The sequence below is a fragment of the Nomascus leucogenys genome, chromosome 1a (assembly GCF_006542625.1).
Source record: "Nomascus leucogenys isolate Asia chromosome 1a, Asia_NLE_v1, whole genome shotgun sequence".
NCBI classification, from domain to species: domain Eukaryota; kingdom Metazoa; phylum Chordata; class Mammalia; order Primates; family Hylobatidae; genus Nomascus; species Nomascus leucogenys.
The window spans coordinates 67,913,626-67,919,625 of record NC_044381.1 but is presented as its reverse complement, the minus strand read 5'-3'; positions in this window follow the sequence as shown (position 1 = coordinate 67,919,625).

The following is a 6,000-nucleotide window of genomic DNA, read 5'->3' as shown; positions in this document are numbered from 1 at the left end:
CCTATAATTCACCCCGATTTTTCCAGGTAACCATGGTTTACAACCTGGTGAGCATGCTTTAGTAAGTTTCCACGTCTTCATATAATCATATGTAAACATATGTACATAGAGGTGTTTTAAGGAGGGGCACTGTCAGCCTGACAAAAGTGAAATTATCTTATATACCCTCCTATGTATCTTAGTTTTCCCAATAACAATATTTGATGGAAATCCCTCTAAATCAAATGCTAATGAATTCACTATTTTTAATGGATTTATCACAGTCCATGGCATGGATGCAATCTAATCTATTCAACGATGACACTATCACTGGAAGTTGATTTTTTTTTCTAGTTTGGGGACAATATAAACATCTTTCTACAAGTATTCTTACATATTGATGTTTTTTATAATGTAGTTTTCTAGCAATGGGATTGGTGAGTTGAAAAGTGGGTATATTTTTTACTTTAATGCTGTTTCCATAAAGCTTATTTAGAATCTTTACATACAATTAATTGATTATAGATGTGTGAGTCTATCTCTGGATTCTATTCTTTTTCATTGATCTATATGTCAATCCTTAAGTCACTAACACAATACCTTAATTACTACAGCTTCATAATAAGTTTTAAAATCAGTTAGTATGACTCTTTCAAGTATTATCTTTTTTTTCAAAACAGTTTTAGCTGTTCTAGCTTCTTTGCATATTCATGTACATTTTAGAATCAATTTATCAATTTCCACCAAAAAACAAACCTTCTGAAATTTTTACTGGGAGCATATTGAATCTATATAGATCAATTTGGAGGAAATTACCATTGTAGCCATATTCAGTCTAAGTATATATTTCAATTTAGTGAATATAGCATATTTTTCTGCTTATTGAAGGAGAGGTGGGGGGCCTGTGTGGGTGAGAGGCAAGGAGGAGGGCTGACCCCCCTGTCTCCATCCCATATGAAGAGGAAGGCGTGAGCTGCAGCCCCTCTCACATTCCACTTTCACTTCCATCTGTTTTGCTTCCAATATGGAGCTGCCTTGGACTGGCAGGTGGCCCCTGACCATCCTTGAGGCCCAAGCTGTCAGGAATGGGGAGGGCAGCTTGTTTGCTACAGCTGTCTCTGGGGCACATGTGGGACTCCCCAGTCTAGGAATGCTTCATGCCCCTACCTCAGGGTCCCCTTGGGAGAAGATTCACACTGCTGGGATGCGGACCCCACAGGGGCTCGGATGTATATCTTTCCATTTTTTGAATATAGTATATCTTTTCACTTATTGAGGTCATCTTTAATTTATCTCTGGAATGCTTTATAGTTTTCAGTGCCTCAATCTTGCACATATTTTGTGGAGTTAATTTTCTTAATGTAAATGGTACAGTTTTAATATCAACTGCTCATTGTGCATGGTTAGTACACAGTTGATTTTTGTACATTCAGTGAGTTCTCTTCATTCTGGCTGAAGGGAATATGAATGATTCCTAGTTCTGTGTGTGCTCTTAGAATTGTTTGTATTACAATTCCAATAAATGCTCTTTCTTCAGAAGTTGTTACTGTCCAATCTGGTGGAGGTTCACCCTATACATGCACATACTGTGTTTAGTCAAAAGTCCAAGCAAATCCCCACACAGATACCTGAAACTCTGTTTATCTCTTCACTCTCTGCAAATTCTAGCTCTCTTGGCCTTCCCAAAATTCTCTGTCTCTTCAACTAGGGGAGTTTGGTGAGCTTCATTTGGGTTCCTCTTCTGTGTTCCAAAGCCTGGAAATTGTCATCTGGTAGAAATCCTGGCTGAAGGTAGGGCTCATCTCTTTGTTGGCTTCTCCCAGGAATTAAAGTCCTACACTTCCTGCCAGTGTCTGACAATGGTTGTTTCTTATAGTTATTCCTGCTTTTTAGTCATTGATGGAAGGAAGATTACTCCCATGTGGCCAAAAGAGGGAATTCTTCCCCTTTAATTTGTCATGTAATAAATTCTGTTGATAGTTTTCCTGATACTCAACTATATTTACAGTCCTAGGAAAAACCCTACTTGGTCATAGTTTGTTAATCTTGTTATACAAATCTGAAATCTATTTGCTGACATCCTATTTAGCACTTTTACATCTAAAACTTGGTTTTTGGGCCATAGTTTTTAATTTATTGTGTTTTCTATTAACTATATAATCATGTTTTGTTATTAAAGTTATGATGGCTTCATAAAGTAGACTGGGAAATAGCCCATATTTTTCTTCAGTTTTGATTATTTCAATATCATTAAAGTTGCTTGTTTTAAAAAGTTTAACTAGAACTCAACAGTGCAACCATTCTCTCCTTATTAATGATAAATCTGAAATTATCTTTCAAATCCCTTTTATAGAGGTTGGTCTACTCAATCTTTCTACTTTGAGGGATTGATTCAATTAATATATATTTTGGCAGAAAGTATCCCTTTCCTTTAGGTTTTAAAAATTGTCGTCGTAGAGTTTCACTGAATACTTTTCCAATGTGTGTTAATTTGCAAATTCTATTTTACTTTCCACTGAATAAATAGTTATATTCCTTTCCCAGGCCTAATAATACATGTAATATTTTAATATTATGTGAGAAAAAAGGATACCAAGTAATCCCTCCAACAGAAACATTTCATTTCCCACCTTTCCTTTCTCATTTCTTTCTCCCCAGTATCAGGTCCTTAGGATGCCTTCAGGTCCCCACTTGCTCCTAACCCATTCTGGGGACTCTGTTAAGATTTATTTGTTATTTAAAAGTCTTCTTAAGTATTTTTCTCAGATGGAATGTATGAGTGCTCTATTCTTTAAATTCTTGCAAATATTCTTCTTTGACCAGACAAGTAAATGATCTTTTGGCAGGCTATAAAATATTTAAGCTGTGCTATGGTTTGACTGTGTCCCCCAAAGTTCATGTGTTAGAAACTTGATCCCCAATGAGAAGGTGTCAGGAATTGGGACCTTTAAGAACTATTTAGATCACAGGGGCACCACCCTCATGGATGGATTAATGCCATTACCATGGGAATAGGTTTCTTATCGCGGGAGTGAGTTTCTTATAAAAGGACAAGTTCAGCCCCCTCTTGCCCTCTATCTTGCCCTCTCTCTGCCCTTCCACCATGGGATGATGCAACAAGAAGGCCCTCACCAGATGCCAGTGTCTTGATCTGGGCCTTCCCAGCCTCCAGAACCATGAGCCAATATATTTCTGTTTCTTATAAATTATCCAGTCTGTGGTATTCTGTTATAGCAGCAAAAATGGACTATGACAGGGTGACTTCTTTCACTTTTAGTAGGCTGTAGAATTTGTTTCACATTATTTTCACCTGTAAGGTTGTAGAAAGAAGTCCAATGCCAATCTGATTCTTTTTTCTTTACAATTAAGTTGTTCTTTCTGTCTGGGAGCTTGTAAAATGATCTTTTTTGTTTTCTTCTAAGAATTGTGTCTGTATATAACTAGGTCTTTTTTCATTAATATCATCTATAATTCTAAAATCCTTTCAATCTGTAATTTTATATATTTTTTTGGTTCAGAGAAATGTTTTCCAACTATGGTTTTTCCTCCACCTGTGTTATTTCCTCATTCTGAGATTCCTGTTATTCACAAGTTGGGTCTTCTGGATTTATCCTCCAGCTCTCTTACCTCCATATAGGATTCATTAAATCTTCATTTTCTCCGATTCTCCAGTCTACCCTTCCCAAAGCATCAGTAATATATTATTTACAATAAGAAATACTACAGAATTTGAATATGGCCATCTTCCAGTAGTACTAAATGGGAAAAAGCTCATAATTCACTATAATAATCAAATAATTAAAATTACCAAAGAATATCAACAATAAATGTTATTTAAGAATAGTACAAAATTATAAGTATAAAATTGAATATTAGTGGACTAAATGGGGTAAATTATTCCATAAAAGAAGTTTCTTCAGAATTTCTATTGAGAATAGAAACATCACATTTATCACTTTTCAAGTGATGGCCTTTTACAAACCACATGCAGCAAGACCCTTATTCAAATACCTTAATAAAATATTTTTATATACATGTCAGATAATCTTAAAATGTTAGCACCTAAGATCAGCTCCTTTCACTGATTTCCCCACACACACACACAACTAAGGATAGACTGCTCTAGGAGAGAATGTGGAAAGAAAAACCTTTCTTCTCTGTGTTCATTCTTTAGACTCACAGAGACTGTTTTGTTAATAATCAAGCATTGTAGTCAAAAGCAAATAGGAAAGCAACTCAATTTTTCATTGAAAAACATTTATCAAAAAAAGAAAAACATTTATCTTTCTTTAAAAATGCAAAAGCTGTTATTGCATTTTAAATGTAATTGCTCTCATCACTAAAGAACATAATTTGTGTGAATAGTAAGTTTCAGAGGATAATTAGGCACTTTACACAAAAGAGAACATCTGCAGTCATCCAGGAATGATGAAATTACAGGGCTATCAATCCTTGTGCTTCAGGGCATGGACTCATCACCAGCTGGAAGACAGAAGATATTCCCTCAATAGTATAATATTTCTATAATATTATCAATTACATTTCAATTTTTATTCCCTTTTAAACATAAGTCATTCGGGGGCTATAAAGCACATTATGGCCAAACAGTGCAACATGAGGGGAAAATCTTCAAAGGCCTTCAAAAATATTTTAAAGAAATGAATTCAAGAAAAATAGTAAACTTTTGGCTGGGCGTGGTGGCTCACACGTGTAATCCCAGCACTTCGGGAGACTGAGGCAGGTGGATCACTTGAGGTCAGGAGTTTGAGACCAGTCTGGCCAAAACAGTGAAACCCTGTCTCTACTAAAAAAATGTAAAAATTAGCCAGGCATGGTGGTGCACACCTGTAGTCCCAGCTACTCAGGAGGCTGAGGCACGAGAAACGCTTAAACCTGGGAGGTGGAGGTTGCAGTGGGCCGAGATTGTGCCACTGCACTCCAGCCTGGGGAACACAGCAAGACTCCAGTCTCAAAAAAAAAAAAGGAAAAAATACAAGTAAACTTTCAGGGAAGGTGAGCAGAATATCATAGAAGTTAACAAAGAACATTCTGGGTACTTACCACATTCAGAGCTTGAAGAGAGTAGAACTCAGCACTTGCTGAATGAATGAATGAATGAAGGAAGGAAGGAAGGAAGGAACAAACTTATATGTGCCTGGGTTCCAATCCCAGCCTCACCATATTTGACCTTGAGTACTTAAGTGTCTTTGCTTATCCTCAGTTTATTTATCTGTAAAATGGGAATATTTGTGCCTACATCTTCTTGTAATTATAGGGATTTAACCAAGTAATGTATACAAATAAATAAATCTCCTGTTTGGAACAGGGTGAACTCTCAACAAATGAGTCATTTTAAGAGCTCTCCTAGGATTGACTGATTTAGCTAATTCCTAAACAAACAGATCTAACAATGAAATCATCTCAAGCGACTTCATAGTAGACCAAATCTTTCTATATTGACTATATTATAAATCTGTGTTGTTTTTTTTGCGAACCCAACACTGCATTACACCATGAGACATCCTCTGAGATTCTCCTTTACTTTGAACTAAGCATAAACTTTCTGCTAATAAGATCTCTTAGATGATATACTATCATAAGCAGAGTTCAAATTCATACAAAGTGTAACAGCTGCTCACCTTGCTGGTCCAAGATATTGTGACTTGTGTCAAATGCATACAAAAGCCATAAAAGGACACTCCTTTCTAATATTTTCTCAATAATTAACTTTCATTACAATTCAATTAATACTATATTAAATATAATTATAAGTAATTTCTCTTGGGACCTATAAATTAAGTGTATCCTGCAAGTGCAGCTAATGTCCCAACCATACCTGAAGAAATTTTATCTATGTCTGTAAACAGAGTGCATATACCTTTGGATGCTCTGGTCTCAACTAGTTGAAAGCCAGCTTAAAAATAAATCACGTCACATTTATGATTAACATGTCTTTAAATAACAATGGGGACTTTATTCCCCCACACAGTGATCAACTACTGTTCTCATTGCAACTAAAGA